Source organism: Carassius auratus, linkage group LG30F, assembly GCF_003368295.1.
Source record: "Carassius auratus strain Wakin linkage group LG30F, ASM336829v1, whole genome shotgun sequence".
Lineage (NCBI taxonomy): Eukaryota > Metazoa > Chordata > Actinopteri > Cypriniformes > Cyprinidae > Carassius > Carassius auratus.
The window spans coordinates 2,028,777-2,050,094 of NC_039294.1; positions in this window are offsets into that span (position 1 = coordinate 2,028,777).

A 21,318-nucleotide genomic window follows, 5' to 3' on the forward strand; every position below is an offset into this window, starting at 1 on the left:
ATGAAATTGTTACCGGCTCATGCACAATATTTAATTGGATGCAAATTTTTGAGTGTATTTCTCATTCTTATTTAATGGGTAAGTTGCACATACATGTCCCAGAGGTTTTCGATCTTGTTAAAGCATTACAAATGGCACTGTCTTTGTTCGATATTCATATGTATTTTTTTTTTTTTTTTTATGTTGTAGTGTATGTCAGCAGCTGTTATTTATCTCCTTGCCTTTTTAAGTTTAGACCTAATGAGACTGAATCTTAAGGCAAGACACCAATGTTGTTGTTTTTTTTTGTTTTTTTTTCATTCACTGGTCAATTTTGAAGTTTTAGGCTACTTCGTTTCAGTAACATTTCTTTATCTCAAAATTAGTTTTTCCTACACTTTTATTCCTGTCTCTATACTGAAGATTTTTACTGAGGGGTTTGTTAATATGTCATTCATGCTGATTTATATAAACATATTTCCCCCTAAAAACATAGTGAAAATGCATATGTTCAAAGCATGTGAGTTTCTTTCTCCACATCAGCAGCACTTATACCTAAACTTACAGTTTGATTCCTGTCTATATTCTGGAGATTTTTACTGAAGGGTTTGTGCATATATCATTCATGCTTATTTCTTTAACATTTTACTCCTAAAACACAGGGTGAAAGTACATACAGTATCTTTAAAAGCTGTGAGCTTCTTTCTCCACTTAAGCAGTACTTACAGACACCTAAACTCACAGTTTTCTGATGGTTTTTACTGAGAGATTTGTCAATATGTCATTAACATTGATTTATATAGTAAAATAATACAAGAATTCTGAATCTGGCTTTATCCAATATTCAGATGGAAATGGTACCAGACAAACGTCAATGTGTTTTCCACCTCACAGAAAACAGAAACAAAATCCAATATTTAGGACGATCGATTGGTTTGCTTTGAATGGCATAAATGGAGAAAGATGCATAAATGGCAGCAAGATGGTGTAGTTAACGTCATATAACCATGTTAACAAACAAACCCTTGGCATTTCAAGCAACAATTGAACCAGAATTAATATCAGCTACAGTATAATTTCAATAGCTATTTTATTAAACATGATGAGCAAAACAGCCTTTGCTCAAAAACATTAAAAGGTAACACTTTAGAATAGGTAACAGCTATTAGTTGCTTATTAGCATGCATATTACTAGATTATTAACCATGTATTAGTGATAATTAAGAACATATTAATGCCTTATTCTACTTGACCTTATTCTACATCCCTAATCTTACCCAATACCTAAACCTAACAACTACCTTACTTACTATTAATAAGCAGCAAATTTAGAATTTATTGAGAGAAATGTTGTAGTTAATAGTTAACAAGTGTTACCTATTCTAAAGTGTTACCTTTTTTTTTTTTTTTTTGTACACCAGCAAAGCAGGAAGTGCACTGTAGAGATATTTAATTGGGACGCAGGCCTGGACGATGCACAGGTGATTCAAGTGAAGCATCTGTGAATAAACAAAAGCAATTCAGATGAACTAAACTAGAATTTTACATTTACTCGATCATATCTGAATAGCTCTTTCTGTAATCTTTTATTTTTAGGTTGGTAGCTATAGCTAGAAAGTCTGTTTTCATCATGCAATGATGTTTTCAAACTCAAGTTTAATACTTAGTTTTAGGGGGGTTGTGCAAATCCCTGCGATAAAATGTGTCAAAACAATAAGAACAATAGCAATATAGGCCTAATGATGCTTGCAAAACCTTTTATGAGAATACAAATGAAGTACAAGTGATTAAACAGAGTCGAAAGTTTCTGAAAAGCTTGTGTTGAGTTCAGTTTGATTGGTTAGCATCTCTATAAACCTCCACACACACACACACACACAAAGACACAGACGGCATCGTCAGCTTTGGCAAACGGGGCTTCATTAATAATTCCACCTGAGTGGCAATAAATCTGCGGTGGTTCTCGATGAAGCGGCAACACACGCTCATAAATCAGTGAGATTACAGGACGATATTTCACGATCTCACGTCTATTTCTGTCAGTCGAACTAATAGCCTCTGCCGATCCCTCACAGTGATAGCTCATGAATCTGAGATTTGTTTTCAAAATGTCAACGGTGCAATATGCAATTTCACTGACAGCGGCAAAATGCCCTTTAATTATTTATTTACCCTCTGCTGTCAGTTAAAGGGCTGAGGGCTGAAGACGAGAGGTCAGGCAGAAACGCTGCGTTAATGAGAAGTTTCTATGAAAATTTCCCAAGCGCTCGCAGCTTATAGCGATCAAAACAGCAGAGGAGGCTGGAATTGCCTATTGATGAAACGTCAACCACATATGATCTTTTGCACAGCTTAATTGCAATTCAACAGCCTATTTAGGGTGAAAGATTTGTTTGTTTGTGACGTGAATTGAGCTCAAGTTGTTGCCTTCGCAGAATTATATACGTCAGTTTTGACAAGCAATAACCTTTTGCCAGTAGAGGACTACATTTGAGCTAAATTTACACACAGCAGTGTTGGGGAAGATATAGCTGCAAGTGCAAAACCACACATAATAACAAAACTGACTCTATTTCCCTTGTTTTTTCCAACAACTCGTCCTATTGAGACACTTTTACCACACAATCAAACAAAACAAGACAAAAAATGATTGCTGAATATCACTGTTGATGCAGAAAAATTAAGGAATTAAGGGACTGAGTTATGAACATTATCTAACATTAAACTACGATGCTCTTTGGAAACTTAGTTGGCCACTGTAAGCTAACAAATTGAAACTAAATGAAAAATGTAAAAAAAAAAATAAAAAAAATGTCAAAGGCACAATGTGTTAATATAGTTATATATTTTTAAACAGGTGTTTTAGTAATATAAAAAAAAACTACATTTTCAAAAATGACCAAAACTGAGTTCCAATAAAAATGGTCACAAATTAATTTTAGTTTTAAATATATAACCTATTTCAAAGGGTACAAGTGTTGAAATATTAAAATAATTAAAACTAAAACTGAAATAAAAATTTATAAGATCTTGAAACAAAATAAATGTTATTATCGTAAAAAAACAACAACTATAAAACACCATAACTAAAAGGACAAACAAAAATAAAAAGTAACAACATTTTAGAGGTTAACAAATAAAATATAGGCTATATATCTTGTTTTAAGGTTTTTAATATTAATATATGTAAAATATAAATGCTGTTTGCAGTGTATCGGCCCTACTCACCAACACTGTCACTAGTGATCTGATCACCTTCTGTACAGTCAAAAATCTAGCGGACTATCTGTACAACCCTGTGGCTAAGGAAAGTCTCTGTGGAATAGAGATGCTACACGCACACACACACACACACACCAGCCTGAGGACACAGACTCTGGGAGTAGCTGCTCATTAGTGCTCACCATGCTGCTTATGACACCATTAAAAGTAAACAAAAACCAGGCGTTTTTCACTTTCCCTAGGAGCTATAAAAATCTGCATCATACATTGAGGAAATGAAGGTGATCAAACACCAAAGGCTTTCGTAGCCATCAGAAGCATGCAACGTTTACATGATGATGTTCACTAACAACTCAGTCATGTCTGATAAGGCGAGCATTGCTACTAATATTACTGAACTTATATTCCCCATATTCCAAAGAAAAGATGTCCTTCTACATTTCTAAGATATTGGCAGACTATAAAAATGGAGAGTGGGAAACTGTAAGGGAAAGCAGCCCTGTAGCCAGCAGGCATCATAAAGGCTATGCAAATCACACTGCCTGTCTGCCTCGTTAATATTAAACATGGGTTATTAGACGGACCAAAAGCCTGACCCCTGGAGCAGCTCACCACACCTCCTGAATAATTAATGCTGTCTGATTATGCTAATCAGGAGCGTTCCAGGAGAGCGGTGGGGATTTGCTCGGGGTGTGGGATGACTCCAGCCGTGGGCTTTTCTTTTTATCTCCTGTCAACTCAATCTGTGTTATTTCACTACATGCATGCATATATATATATATATATAATATTAATATAATAATGTAGTCCTAAAGAAACGGTCATTAAAAATACAAGTTTTTATTGCCATTTGCAACAGATTTTTGTTCCACATATCCTCCTTCTATCCTGATAATTGGTTACTGTAAATAATGAGGTAAAACTGTGATCATAGCATGCGCTGCAATGTTTAGCTGTGGTTCTTTTCTTTTCTTTTTTACACCACACATCTTAGAATCATTGATTTACTTCTGTATTTACTTTCATATTTTGAAATAGTCATTATTATTCTATTTTTTATTTCAGTTTAATTTGTCAAATTTTTGAGCAATTTTAGTTACATTTTTACATTTTATTTCAGTTAATACTTTTATTTTATTTTATTTTTCTTATGTTTATTTTAATTTTATAGTGATAATGTGATGAATGTGATAATGTGATAAAGAAATTAATTTTTATTTTTATGTTTTAGTTTTTCAGTCTTAAAATGAGAAAAATTGCCTTTGGTAACTAGCTGAAAATTTAAGATTTTATTTGATGTAACAAGATGTCAAGTAATTACTTTTTAATGTTTTTAGTCTGAAGTTAGAATTTTGTGATAATTATATGAATAAACCCTTAATCGGGTAATTTCTTTTTATATTTTATTTCAGTTAATGTTAATTTTTTAAGTTATTTATTAAGTTATTTATTTATATATTTATTTTTTTCAGTTTTAGTTTTAGTTATTTTAGAAATAATTCCTTGGAAACTAGCTGAAATAAAATAATAATAAAAAAATATGTTTATTTTATTTCAAGTTACTTTTACTTTTTATGGTTTTAGTTTTAAATTTTTTAATTATAATAGCCTTAATCTTATGCATGTCTTATTTCTTTTTAGATTATATTTTATTTCAGTTAACATTTTATTTCAAGGTTTTATTTTTTTTAGGTTTTTGATTTTATGAATTCTTGAGGAATGATGCATTGGCTACTCCATGAAATAAAATAAGTTTAAGATTTTTATATTTCATTCAGTTAAGGCTTATTTTATTTCAAGTAAAAATAATATTTTTTATGGTTTTCATTTTAGCTTTCTTTTCTTATAATAAAACCCCTGTTTTTGGTCACACCTGATCATTTCTTTTTAGATTTTCTTTTATTGCAGGTAATGTTGATCTTAATATTTTAAGTTAAACTAAATGAGAAATGATGCCTTGCCTACTTGTTTTATTTTTACGTAACCCTGGCTTTAGTCACATCTACACACAGTGGTAAAGGGCATTTGATTAGTGCTTCACACTGACCTCCACTCGACCCCTCATTTGTACCGGATCTTTCTGCTGGTTTCTTCTGGGGATGAAGACCAGCAATGAATGACCTGCGGATCCCACAGAAGAAGATCCAATCAGTCACCGCTGAGCAGAACGGCCCTGTGAAACTCATCAAGGATAAAGCTGGCCAGTGGCTCCTGGTCCTCCAAGAGAAAAACGGCCCCAGAAACGATACGATCAGCATCTGCCGGTAAGACGACGCTCAAGGCCATTCTTTAGCTTCAATATCCTGAAGAGGAAGATGAAGATGATTGCCAAAATAATGACTTTGCGAGGCTGGTGAAAAGATTAATATGAGATATACAGACAAAATATGAGATTTCGCTTCAGTTTCAGGAATAGCTCGAAATTCATTTTTTCTTAGGGATACTTTTAAGAATGCAGGGTCCAATAATAAAGTAATTGTTAACCAAAAAATTACAATTAATTTACTCACCCTCTTGTTTTTAAAGATGTGGAGCAGAAAATGACCAGTTCTGTCCAAAATGAGCACATAAAAATAGTTCATATGACTTATTCTAGCAAATTCACAAACTCAAATAAATCCAGATTGCAATTAAGGTTTTTTTTTTTTTTTTTTTTTTTTTTTTTTTACCTTAAATCAGTGTTATTTTTGTGCAATTTAAATACATTTTATTTATCATTTTTATATTACATTTTTTGTGTGTTTTTGTCAATAAAAAAATGCTCTTTTGTCTTTTTTTGTGTGTTTATTTATTATATGTCTACATATTTTTCATTAATTTTATTTAAGTTTTATTTATTAAAGTACATCAAGTTATGTTTCAAATTAACATTTGTTAATGCACTAGCTGTGAGATGACATAAAAATGTATTAAATTAAGTACATCTCATTTTTTAAATGCTCTAAAAAATATATTGTGCATAAATAATGTGAGTTGATGTTTAATTAATTAGTTATTCTTAACAAATGAGACCTTATTTTAAAGTGCTATCAGTTAAAATTAAATGAAAATGAGAAATGTAGCCTTGGCAACTAGCTGAAATATGTTATTTTATCTTTAATATGAAAATATGTTTTTTTTTTTGTTGTTTTTTTTTTACTTTATTTTATGCTTATTTTATATTTTATTTACCATTTATTGTATTCGTTTATGTTTTGTATGGTTTTATTTTTATTTTTAGTTAACTATAATAACCCTGCCTTGATTCACTAAACTAGTCTTTCTTACAGGTTTGGGGTCAGTATTTATTTTGTATTTTTTAAAGAAATTAATCATTTTATTCAGCTAGGATGCATTAAATTTATTAAAAGTTGGTAAATACATTTATAATGTCACAAAAGATTTCTATTTCAAATACAAGAAAATAATGGGAAAATGATGCAAAAAATTTAACTTGGATAACAGCTATAAATTACATTTTAAAAAATATTCAAATAGAAAACAGTTATTTTAAATAGTAATAATATTTCACATTATTACTGTATTTATTTGATTTTTTTTATCAAATAAATGCAGCCTTGATGAGCAGAAGAGACACAGTTTCTATCAGTGGTGCAGTCAGTTTGGTCTGCAGTACTAAGTGGCAGATAATTAGTGCAGTATTAGCATTCATGTGTGCTCAGAGAAATTTTAAGGCCTTCTAGGGACAAGTTGGTCATAAACACTGATTCATTTCAGCTCTGTTTCAGCTGGGATGGTGTTCACCGTTTGCTTGTAATTGATTTTTTTTCCCCGCTGTTATTACTGGCAGACTGTAGCACCTGCGAGTGCTGCTAATGTGCCATCTTCCCTTCAGATGCTACTTCAGCGATCACTGTTGCCAGCGTAACCGTTTCATAAAATTTCACGGCTCGCCATCTGCTCCAGCCAGACGGCAGCTCAAACGAGCTTTAACACGGCTGATCTCAGGTGCTTCGTATCGGCTCTTCACACGCACACTTTCTGCCTTTCTGAGAGAGAGAGAAAGAAAGAGAAACAAAACTATTCCCTTAAGTTGATATTTCTGTAGGACATTGGTTGATTTCATTCAGCAAGGTGCATTAAACTGATTAAAAGTGACAGTAAAGACATGCCTAATTTTATAAAAGATTTCTATTTCAAATAAATGATGTTCTTTTGAGCTTTCTGTTCATCAAAGAATCCCACAAGCCTCATCTTTTTATTATCAGTAGCTATCTAGATGTTCTTCGAAGGAAAACTTTCTGTTTCACAAAATGTTCTTTGTTGCGAAAGAAGGTTCTTCAGATTATAAAAAGGAAAGAAAGAGATGGTTTATTTTTTTTTTTTTGTGTGTTTGTTTATTTGTCCAAATTACAACTTGACTGGAAATTACACACAATAAAAATATTGTATACAAGCAATATTTACCCTTGCCAGCTTTAAGCCAAGCTATTTATAACACAGCCTTAGAGGAAACATCACCAGGACTGGTTTGACTGTAACTCAGCCGAGATACAGTCACTCCTAAAAACCAATGAAGCCCACAAAGCTCTCTTGTCCTGCCCTGGATCTCCCAAACTTATAACCTCCTTCACTGCTGCAAGAGCAGAAACCCAGTGAGCCCTCCAGACTATGGAGAACACCTGGTGGATGAAAAAGGTGCAAGAAATTCAGAACCTGGAAGACTGCAATGACACTCAAGGCTTTTACTATGCCTTAAAAAGCATTGTATGGGTCCAGGAAACGGTCGATCGCCCAAATTCAATCAGCTGACAGCTGAAAGCTATGCTTTTCAAGGACCACCACAAGATTCTTGCATGCTGGGCAAATCATTCTGAGAGTATCTCCAACCACACCAACACTGCTGACCCACATATCCTGGATAATCTGCCACCAACCATGTATCCGGACACCCCACCACTTTACTCTATTTACTCTGAACTCCGGCAAGCCATTGCAGGGCTGAAGAGCAAGAAATGCACTGGACCCGATGTAATCCCTGCAGAGGTTTTCAAACACAGAGGATACATCCTCATGCGCCGTCAGCATCTCCTGATCCAAAATATCTGAACATGGGTCCCTCCCACAGGATTGGAAGGATGCCCAACATCGCGGTCATTTACAAGCAGAAAGGAGACAGAGCAGTCTGCGGTAACAGCCGTGGGATATCTCTCCTCTCCACTGCAGGGAAAGTCCTGGCCAAGATCATGCTCAGCAGATTGGTCGAGCACATCTCTGAAGCAGTGCTTGCGGAAACTTCAGTGTGGCTTCCAGTAGTCCAGATCCATGACATTTTGTCTTGAGGGAGCTGCTGGAGAAGAGCCGAGAACAGCATGAAGACCTTTAAGTTGCCTTCATCGACCATTAACAATGAGCTGCTGTAGTAAAACCTCTCCAAACTTGGGGTTCTACCCAAGTTTCTCAGCATTCTACAGCAACTGCATGATGGGATGCAAGCTAGAGTGCTCATGGGAGAACTCTAGTCTGAGTTATTCGAGGTAAACGTTGGGGTGAAGCAAGGCTGTGTGCTCTTTAACATCCTCCTCTCTGCCATCACCTGCCTCTTCCATCGTGTCATGGGGCATGAAGACGGTGTCTGACTTGACAGTAGCCTCTTTAACATCCGCTGACTCCAGGCCCGCACAGAAAAAGACCCACCAAATCTGTGAACTTCATGATGACTGATGACTATTTTGGCCCACAGCCCGATCTCTATGCAGCACTTCATAAATACAATTTCCAGTTTGTACCATGTTCTGGCCTACAGGTTAACACACAAAAAACCAAGGTCATGTCCTATCTCTCCACCCCCGCCCCCATACCCCCCAGTTTTCACATAAACGGTGTTCCACTTAAAACAGTAGAGGTCTAACTTAGAGGTCTTCCATATCCGCTGCCTACAGAAAATTCTCAATTTGTCCTAGGAAGCTTGAATCCCCACACAGTGGTCTACAGCAACACTGACTCAATCTGCATGGAAGCAGCATTGGCAAAAAAACATCTGTGTTGTCTAGGGATCACCATACGCATGCCTGAACACCGCCTGCCTCGCCAAGTCCTCTACAGTCAACGAATGGCTGCAAATCTCTCTGATGGAGGGCAAAAGCACAATTTTAAGGACTACACCAGGGACCTCCTAAAGCGAGCAAACATTCACCTCACACAGCTCGAATCTCTGGCATTCGAAAGGTCAGTCTGGCATGTCACCTGTTCCACTGCAGTCTCTCAAATACATCAAACCAACCAAGAACGACGATCCGAGAGATGCATCAAGGGACACCAGAGGGTGGCTGGTACCCCCTGGTATCTGGTTTCCCTTGCTCCGTCTGTGGAAGAGTGTGTGGCTCAAGTATCAGACTCTTTGCCCACGAGAAGTGGCACCAGCGACAACATCACTGAACCAACCCCCTTCCCACTCCCATCCCTGGAGCAAGCCCCATCATCGAACACGATGAACAGCTAACACACACACACACACACACACACATGTTGGTATATGTGGTTTATGAGGACTCTCCATAGGCGTAATGGGTTTTATTCTGTACAAACTGTATTTTCTATGGCCCTACCCCAACCCTACACCTAAACCTAACCGTCACAGGAAACTTTGTGCATTTTTGGATTTTCAAAATAACTAATTCTGTATGATTTATAAGCGTTTTGAATTACGGGGACACTAAAAGTGTCCTCATAAACCACCTCCTCATTGTAATACCTATGTCATACCTATGTCATTATACAAATTTGAGTCCTCGTTAACCACATAAACAAGCTCACACACACACACACACACACATACGCGCACACACATTTCATTCTTCTCTAACTTGTTTCCTAATCTATCTTTCTAATAAACCTGGCAAAGTATGAACATTGTTGGCTTAGTGACAAATTGCTTGTTATTGTGTAAATCTCTTGTGGATGAGTGTCTACAAAATGAACAAATTTAAATGATTTTCTTGTTTTTAATAGTGCAAGTCTGAATCTGGCTCAAAACCAACCAGCATCAAGTATTCCAGAGAGCCATAATCAATAACTTGATAGGTGACAAAAAATGTAATGCATTATGTACAGTAAGTTGAATACAGAGGACATGAAATCTGTATTTTAAGCACACACACAAAAAATGTGTTCAAATGGCAGTTTACAAACAATCTTCTTCTGCTGGCACCTTCAGCTTACAATAACACAATAAAAGCAGCTGATCCCACATGCCTCTCTTTTAATTATTCTTTGTCTTGTTTGTCTTTACCACTGTTTCTCAGTGTTTTCTGGAGGAGCCTCGGGCTGAGCTGAATGATGAGATAGATGTGCTTGTAATAGTCAGGCAGCGTGAGTAAAACTAATTATTATGATTATGATGATGAATGGGTAATGTAGGGAGTAAAAACTGAGTTAGAGATGATTGTCCCATTCTGTTGTTAAACACTGGGACTGTATCTGCACTGATTTACACTGAATGCATTATGTTCAGTGCGTTTTGGGACCTTGTTGTACTAACCCTTTGATTGCCATGTTACAAGAAATGTTTATCTTATCAAACCCATCAGAAACAGCTTATTGCTAGGGATGGTATGTATCCCCTTGAAATAGTAAAAAAGCATATACATTTCATATTAAAGATGTGTATCAAAGCTTTTTTTTTTTTTTTTTTTTTTTTTTAAACCTTCAGACATCCAAAAAAAGTCTAAAGCTTCGTTAACTGGAGAACTGCATGCCATTTAGTTTAAAAGATACATTGTTTTCCCCCAATTTTGTAATTTATATATAAAGCACAAATCAGCTTAGCCTATAAAATAACAGTAGAAAGACTAAGACAGTTAAAATTAACATTTTATTTTATTTTTTATTTAGAAATTCTGATCAAATATCAATAAGTCCATATTTAAAAGATTAGAAATACTATTCAGACAAATACGGTGTTGGTCATCTCTGTATTTCAATGCATACAGACATACTGCTTACTCTGCAGAGTACTACGTGTACTTCTGAGAGAACTCATTTGGGCCAAATTTCTAAAGCAGCATTGCTCGTATCAGCTGAACAGAAGGCAATCCCACAATTCATTGCTTCAAACTCAGTAAAAAGATCTGTCCAAGATGGCAAATAAAGCAAGAGAAGTGTGGAATACTTATTCTAAAATGTGTACTAATAAATAAATAAAAAAAATGTTATCATTTCTTTCTTTGCATTACAACATAATAATGAAAACGGCTCGGTAACATATGTAATCCTCGTTTCTTGAAGGATGGAAAGGAGATGTCACGTTGGTGATGACCGACGAATCAGAGAGACCAATCAACTTTGAGTGTAACTAAACGAGCCAATGCACATTGGCATGTGATTATTGCATCCAGCTGCCGGTGACCACACCATGAGTATAAGAGGCAGCAGGTGCACCACATTTACTCTTGCTTCTGCTGAGGAGCCAAAGCAGTGATCAGGCATCTCAGAGGTGGTACAGCAACTGTGGCGACGGGACGTGACATCTCAGTTACCTCCTTCAGGGAATGAGGGTTACATATGTAACCGAGACATTCCTTTTCAGTCGGTCACTCTTGACGTCATGTCAGTGATGACTGACAAATTTAGATCCCTATCAATACGCCAAAGGTGCTGCCCCTTATAGTGCCCTGTGTAGGCCTCCTGAACCTTCCTATAAGACAGATGATATGACCGTTCCTCGAAACCCAATAATAGGACTTGGATAACACAGGGAAAGCATGCCCTTCCATTTGGAAGAAGACACACTGCAGAGTCACCTCCACCAAGAGACCTCCACCTCCACCTCCATCATTTAGAGACAGCAGAACGTGGCCTGCCAGGGGAAACATGGCCCTGTAACTGTACCATGGAAATACACATGAGATCCCAACTGGGTCACGCATGTGGGCACTAGCCTCACACCAGATTTCAGGAATTCATTGGCTGAAAGTCCTGACACTAGACGCTCCACCACGTCTGTATGTAATGTAACACCCCATAATGGATTATGCAGCGAAAATCAAGGATGCGAGGTGTCTGGTCCAGTGTTCCACATCATGCTTCATCGCGTCTATTTCCAGCCTCTCGTGTATGCGCTCTCACGACACACATTCATTTTCTTACGGAGTGGAAAACATCGCAGAGCAGCGAGGACACAGACAACGAGCTGACGGACACGACACAGCAGGAAACTAAGTCTCGGCATTCAAAATCTTAATTCAAATTTTATTAAGAATTTCAAATGATAAATATAGTTTTGGAGCATTTTAGTGACCAGGATCAAGCAAAGCAGGAGTGCATTCTTATTAGCATGAATTAAACACTGAAGGAACATCTGATCCATGCTGAAATATACACTACAACTTACTGAATGTATAGTGTATCATGTGATCACTCAACGACTGTTTCAACAGCAGAAAGACAGCATTTAAAAGATACTGACAGCAGAAAATCCATTCACTAGTGGTGTCCATAAACTACTGAGAAAAATGTAATGCAAAAATTACATTTACTAATAATTGCTTTTTATTATCATTAATAAAAATGTATAGATATAACGTTATTATAAAAATGGTCTACTATAAACTTGTATACAAAACAATTGTTAGGGTTCCCTGTATAGTTTAGTTTAGAAAAATATTGAAAAATAAAGTGTACGTTACCAGTCAAAAAGATTATTATTATTATTATTTTTTAATTCTCTTCTGCTCAACAAGCCTGCATTTATTTGATACAAAATACAGCAAAAGCATTCATATTGTGACCTATTTTTACTATTTAAAATAACTGATTTCTATTTGAATATATTTTAAAATGTAATGTATTCCTGCGATTTATTACTCTAATCAGATGATCCTTCAGAAATCATGCTAATATTCAGATTTGCTGCTCCAAAAAAGTAATTATTATCATCATGTTGAAAACAGCTGAGTAGAATTGTTTCAGGTTTCTTTGATGAATAGAAGGTTCAGAAGAGCAGCATTAATCTGAAATAGAAATGTTTTGTAACATTATAAGTGTCTTTATCATCCTTTTAATAAAAAAATAAAATTATTAATTTATTTAATTCCCATTTTTTTCATCAGAATATCTTGAGTTTGACTGATAATGTGTCACTATTTTCTTTTGATTAACTGCTGGAGTTTCCTGAAGAGAAGAAAGACAAAACATGATTTGTTTTGTTTTTTTCGTGATTTTATGGTAAAATAATGTTAAAATCATTACTTTATAAATAAATAGCATTAAACTTTTTGTTTAAAAAAAGCATTATTGAAAATATAATATATTATAAATAACATGAATCAGTTTATAAATAAATACAATTTAATAAATAATTTTATAAATAAATAGTATGAATCACCTTCATTGCCAGATGCAAGTCCATGTATAAGTTTTGTTGCAATTTTTATACATTATTATTATTACTATTATATTATTATTAGTCATGCTATAGTTATTGCATTGCTTTTAATTGTTTTTTTTTTTTCATGCAACATGCATGCATGAGTTGTTCCCATGATGGCTAAAATGTCACCATATTTTTACGCTTAACAAGATTTTTCTATAGAATCAACCACCTTCTTGTGGAGGTTATATATAACCAAGTGACAGAAAACAGAAAATGAACAAGAATTGATAACATTTGAATATTTGCATGCATTGTCTGCAAGCATGCTACACACACACACACACACATTACATCTCTTTAATTAAGACGCTGAACGGTGGCTCCCAAAGACAGAGTATTTAAGCCAATTGCAGTATTAATAACCACATTAATTGAAGAACATAATTGCCTATCAAAAGACTGGCTTCTGTGCAGGTTTAGAGGGGAAGGGTTAATTTTCTCAGGGAACCAGTCATGCATTATTTACATACGCCGATGAATAATACATCATATTGGAGTAAAAAATAAATTTCCCCCCACTCAGCAAACCTACAGAAAGCGAATAATTTTAATATTCATGGCTCGGGTGAAAAACATCGGGCTGCGGTTGTGGGAAACAAGAAAGACTGCGTTTCATCTCCTCCAGCTATAAATAAAAGGTGCAGAGGAACAAACTTCATTTATTTTGCTAAACAAATGACTGACCTGGCAACACTTGTGGTAGAAACAAAAGAAACATTAGAGAGATAAATGGCGCCCGTGATAATGGGTTGTAGAGAAGGGTGAGCGCGCCTATTAGACATGTATATTATAATGGCAAAAATTCTCAGGAAAACAGTGTTATGAGGAATAAAATGAGCAGAGGGATTTATCATGTGCCCAGAAGAGGAAATTATCATGTAAAAGCACAGTAACACAATCGTTATTATACAGCAGTACAGGGTACATGTTAAAAAAAATGCAATGTTTCTGAAATAAAAGAGTCTGCAGAACAGCAGTTAAGGGAATAGTGCAGACAAAAATGAGAATTCTGTCAACATTTACTCACTTTCATGTCAGTCTTAAACACAGAAAGACACATTTTCATTAATGCTCATGTTGTTTCTTTTGTCTATACAGTAAAACCAGTTGTTGTGAAGCTCCAAAGGGAACAAATTATATCATAAAAGAATGCATTTTTAGTCATAATACTTTTGAAAAATGTGAAGACAGAAAGAACGCCACATGAGCTTTGGAACAACAAGAGTGAGAGAAAATAATATTTGTTTTACATTTTTGCATCACATTCATTATAATTCAACCAAAAATATACATGTTTTGAAAATGTACTCCCACTCAGGTCATGCAAGGGGTAGATGAGTTTGTTTCTTCATCACAGATTTGTAGAAATGTACCAATTTGTAGTGAATGGGTGCCGTCAGAATGAGAGTCCAAACCACTGATAAAAACATCACAATAATGTTCAAGTAAATCAACTACTTTTTAGATATGGATAGAGGACATGCAGATTTCACTTCACAAGATGTTAACTGATGGACTGGAGTTGTGTGGATTATTATGATGTTTTTATTATCAGCTGTTTGGACTCTTTTTCTGACGGCACCCATTCACTGAAGAGGATGAGCGAGTGATGGGAAACAAAATTTCTCAAAATCTGTTCTGATGAAGAAGTAAGCTCATCTAAATCTTAAATGGCCTGATAGATGGTAAACTGTCATCAAATTTAAATTTTTGGGTGAACTATTTCTTTAAATCTCTGTTTTTAGATACCTCAAATTTCATGAAGGTTCTAAAGGCACTAAAAGCATAAAATGCTGAATCTTTGGTGAGTTTGTTTTGTGTATATGTGGTGGAGAGTCCGCCTCAGCATTAATTACTGCATATGACAAGCAACTTGACAGGCGTGTAGAGCTCATTATCCGAGCTCACTGGAAACTTCGCAATTTACGAGTGAGACAGACCATCCATAGACCAAATTAATCTTTGCTCTCGCTCTCCTTCCAGGAAATCTTTCTAATATTCTCATTAATAGGCTTGCGTTCTGCACCTCATTATGTGTCAAACATTAACCAAGGATCCAAACGTTAACAAAGAGTGGAGGAGTTCACATAAGCCTCTCATTCTGTTTTATGAGGATGTTCTCAACAAGGTCCTTTAATCATTACCAATGTTTCCTCTGAAGGAGGATCATTATGAGCTGCTGTGTTTGATCTTGAAAAGAGAAGTAAGAAAATGAGTTGTGAAAACATTTGGTCAGTGAGCCTCAAGATAAAAAAGCTAAACGTTTGCTTTGTTTTATATTCCTACATTTCACTTACATATTCCTAGCGTATGCGTGAATTACAACTGTGAACTTGAATATGCAGTGTTAAAATCTCAAGAAAAATAAAAGAGAAATGTCATAATACAGAAAAATATTTGTATAACCTCCCACAATGAAAACTCATTCATAGTTATGATAGAAGTGTAACTGTAAATTAATAAATCAATCATTTATTTTTTAAAGCATATTAAAAGCAAACCATGTAGCAAGCCACATAGTAACCCTCTGAAACATTCAAAAATGAAATACAAATAATATCCAATCACTAAATAACAGCACATTTCCTTTTTAGTGATTAATCTATAGATGCACCAAAAGACTGATTAATCCATATTCAGTCATATGCATAATTATGGTTGGAATTGTATTGCATAGCTCGATACATCCACATGCATGTCTAGTAACTAAATCAGCTGATGGATTTAAATAGCATTAGAATTCTCACATTTATATATAGATCAGAGTATTACTTGTGCTTGTGGCATGAAGGAGAAAGGGCAGCTAATTTCTCAATTTCAGGGAAGTTTCCTTATAAAACATTTGCAAACGAATGAAAATTAAGATAATCGTCATAACGATAGGACCTTTGTGAAGCGTAATCCTCTGGTTTTAGAGAGCGCATGTCCTCCACACTACATTAGCACGCTGTCAGAAAGCAAGAGACAGCAGCTAATGTAGGTCAGATGGTTTACAGTGGAAAAACTTATATATATTTGATACCAAGTCAGGATATTGCCCTAGTGTTCTATGCGATGCACATGCATTATTCAATAGTAACTAAAACTAACACATTTTGAAGAAATTAGGGAGAAAAATATGCAAACATTTTGAAATTTAAATTTTTCACTTCAAAGTTTAATGCATTAGGAAAAGCCCAGATCGAGACGCATGCTTATCATTTACAATCAATAATCTCTCTATCACAAAGGCTCCTTGAACATGTGAACATGTGTCCTCCACCTGTAGGCTTGGAAATTGCTTCCATATAGAGTTATTGAGGTTCATTTGCACGGAAATGGTGCACATCATACAGTCTGTAACCTGACAGGCCATGGACATTTTGAAATGCACTGGCCCACACAGTGTCTAATGCATATGAATTTGCGCTCGGGGGTGAGCGGGGATGAACAGACAGAGAATGGTCATGATGAAAGGTCAAGCACCTCCAAGCATTTCTATGCATGCTGACAGATAGACAGACCACACAAACTCACACACCAGATCAGCTGGAGAAAATTACTTTAGTTTCTTAAAAAAAAAAAAAAAAAAAATCCAGTCTGCATCCTGGAGATCATATCCTCATATCCTATAGATAGTTAGACTAATATAGACACTTTACTTTACATGCATTTAATGTGCTTTCTATGAACATAAAATCGCTTTTGTAAATTTCTTTTGATGTGGACATCTTAACATCTTAGACCCATGCATGTATGTATGTAAAGATGAATATCTTTATCAATATTTTTATGGAAGAATGAAAATGTACCTGCTGCGCTCTAGTGCCAGTGAAGTTTGAGGCAGTATTTGGTTAGACAGCCATAACCCAACCCAGCCGTTCCTCACAGATTATCATTTATTTTCAGTTTGGACTGTCATTTTGTCTGGTTGATGGCTCTTCGTGCTCAGTCTCAGGTGCAGGTTGTTGAAATAGCACTCACAATTGAAAGTGTGATGTCAGATTTTATCACTCCGTGACTAATAGTCACATTTAAATGGTGGTGGGACATGCAGAGCTGGTGCATAATGCAATGACAAATCCTAATATTTGTGTATAAAACATCCGTTCCATGCAAATACTGTTTACATATCAATATATACACATTAAACAACATAATAGTGTATATTTGTGCATGCTGAATATTGAGCGATGAGCTCAATGGATCCTTTCTTCACAACCGGCTAGACTTCTCTCCCTGTCTGTCTCTCTTTCTGTGTAAAGACCTTATAAAGAAAGAGAGAACTGTATGTATAGTGATTCAGATAGAGCACTAGCATTACTTGTCATAAGTAATTTGCTGACCTTTTCAAAAATGCTTGCATGAAAAAGTCAAATGTGGGTGAATGAAGCTTTACAATACTCTCTCAGCCCACAGCAAAAAAAACAGATCAGCCTCGGAGACAGAGCACTGCTTAATTGTTGCATACGATAAGAGTGTGTCTACTATTAATATGTATATTATACTGGGATGGTTTGCAGGTTTAACAAATACAACATAATATCGTTGATAATACATTACAGTAAAGCCATATGTTGTCATGTTTGTGTGTGTGTTATATGTGTTTTAATATATTTCAGTATAATTCTGCTGGAAAATACATTCTTATAAACTAAAATATATTCAAACACAAATATTACCAATTATTTTCTTCTAATTTTCTCTTTATGTATCTTAACAATATGCCATAAGTGGAAGAATATGCCAGTTTGGCCAGCTGAGGGAGAATATTGCTTCTGTAGAGAGTGGACAGTAAGACAAAGCTTTACTGTCATTCACAACAAAAAAAGAAGCCAAATCAGAGTTCAGCCGACATTGGCAATGTGCTGAAATGACCTCTGACCTCTCTGAGCCAGACACTGGAAGTTTGTTTGATAACCCCATAACAGAATGAGAGAAACCACGATACATGCAAGATACAGACACAGCAGCGTCAAACTAACTGGCATTTAGTTAAAGGACAAAACCATGTTTATGATCACATGGTCACTGCACGTGACTTATTTAGCCTTGCTATATCACTAGTTCATTCTAGTTCATCATTTACTCACCCATCGCATTGCTCCAGACTTGTTTGTTGTCATTTGTTCGGAGGAACCTTCACATAGTTCTTTCCCACATCTGTCAAAAAGCAACATTAGTAGTCCATATGACTCGAATGCTTTATTCTACATGGAAGTCTTCTACAATTGTACAATAAATCACAGTCAAGTAAGTCATGATTCACAGAAAAATGATTCACCTCACTCAGAGAAAGTGATATTGCAATCGATTCATCAAGTGTATAGAAAAATATATGGTTTATATTCATAACAGATTAATTTGGTCATGTGTTTTGAATATATTTTAGTTACTTTTTTTCTCCAAAAATGTCTTTTTAAAACACTATATTAAAAACTCCAACGTGTGGAAAAAAAGTTTATATATGTAACAGAGATATAAATAAAATTTACAAATTATTAGAAACCTTAGCTTTTAAAACAAGGATAAATAAATAGGCTGCTGGAAACCCTATCAGTCCTGCACGTGTCAGATAAACAAATAAGAAAACAACAAGTGCACCTACACAACCTACACACCAACTGGACAGAGAAAACACTATATACACACACACCACAGTCTCTGCCAATCTCACAGAAGAAACCCAGTGTACAGCGGGAGATGAACACTGCTGCTCAAAGTTTGGAGTCTGAGTGATATTTTATGAGGAATCCAATACTGTTATTTAGCAAAGATGCATTAAATAGGACAAAAGTGAGAGTAAAGATTTTTAAATTGCACAGAAAATTTCAATTTCAAATCAATTCAATTCAATTCAAATGTATCACAGATTCCAGAATATGAAGCAGCACAACTGTTTTCAGCATTGATAATAATCAGAAATGGTTCTTGAGCATCAAATCAGCACATTAGAATGATTTCTGAAGATCATGTGACACTGAAGACTGGAGGAATGATGCTGAATGATTCAGTAGATAAGTTATGGATAGCATACAGGCTGTCATTATTTTGGTTTTAGTTTCTCTTGTCTGACACACTCAGCTCTGTTCACAGACACATGAGAAGTTGATTCAGCTGTTTAATAAGAGAGTAGCTGTGCCAATGCCTCCCTCCTGTGGTCAAACTGCACAATAACAAGAGCCAAAGACGAATGAGGTCAGGATCTGAGCACACTTTCACCAAAGATGAGATCTAAGGTCAATCTAAGTTTAAACCGTCTTTATTTCAATCCTTTCATATCTTTATAAGTAGCTAAAAATTCAGACTGAAAACTAGAAATGATGTAAAATCAGGTTAAAATGAGGTTAAAAGTTGTGTTCTTTAAAACTCATATGCAATTTTATTTTTTTCTGTTCAACTAGCATCTCTTTTTATATATGTACAATGAGAGTTCTATAGTATTTATCATCATATATATATATATATATATATAGGAAAATAAAATAATGCTAAATAGAAATTAAAAAAATTAAACTAACAAAATGAGAAAAGTACAAAATGGCTGAAGTTTTAATTAAACTAAAATAAAATAAAAATGTAGAAATAAATTACATTTAAATTATAGCATAAATCTCATAAAAAAATTAAAGCTAAACTAAAATGACACGTGTAACAAAATAAATCAATTTTAAACTAAACTAAAATGAAAATATAGAGTAACATTTAAATTAAAATGTTATAAAAGAAAACAACAAGAGTATCAAAATTATAAAAATGTAAACTCAAATTTAAATGAAAATGGAAAAATACAGAAATAAATATAACATTTCTAAATATTAAATAAAACTATTATATAACACTGTAATACCACTGGACATTTACATAAATCTTTACTCGCCTCCAAAGCTCTGAAATCTCATTTGCAATTTAATTTGCAATAAAATTTAAATAAAAAATTATAAATAAAATAAAAATAGATACATACATACAAGTTTAATACCATAGATGTCCAGCCTAACGAATGCCTAATTTACAGAAACTCTGCTGATCATCTGAATGTAGAACTTTGATTTCTTGATTTATCTAACATCATGCATCAGCACACACACTCACTACACATCTGCTTCATAATTTGGGGGAGCCCTCCACTCTCACTCTCTGATGGCACTGCTAATGTAATTAAAGTGAGATTATCATGTCTGCAAGGCACTCCAGATGGCACTGGTTCACAAGGCTTGTAGATCAGTGGTCAGTGCTGACAAGGTATTTATGTATTCAGCTAACAAATATCCAACAGGGGCTGATGTGTTCCAAGCTTTCACAGCAAATTACACAACTCCTCAAATATTAATATTGATTAAACTCCAGCATGCAATTAAAAAAATGAAATGGTGCAGAGATTCACAATCACAGATACTGCTAGTAAAGCTTCAGGATCTGTTTACCTGGTAATCCTTCTCAAGAATGAACTGTGGGCTTCACTACACCAATCTCATTAGGTCAATGAGATCTGGGGCATCAAGAGCTTTCACTGTTTGTCCTCTGTGGGAAAAACACTCTCTGTCAATGAGATTGTATCTGAGACACACAATCACAATCCCTCACTTTCACACTCAAATGCATCAGGGTTTTACACTGTGTAATCAGGGGGTGCTTATATCATTATCTGAAAGCTTTAATACTCAAGATATGAGATTTATGATGTTATTATTCAGAGTGAGAATATGGGCCTTTGCTCATATTAAAATAACATATTCAGTGGCACAATCAGACTGATACACATT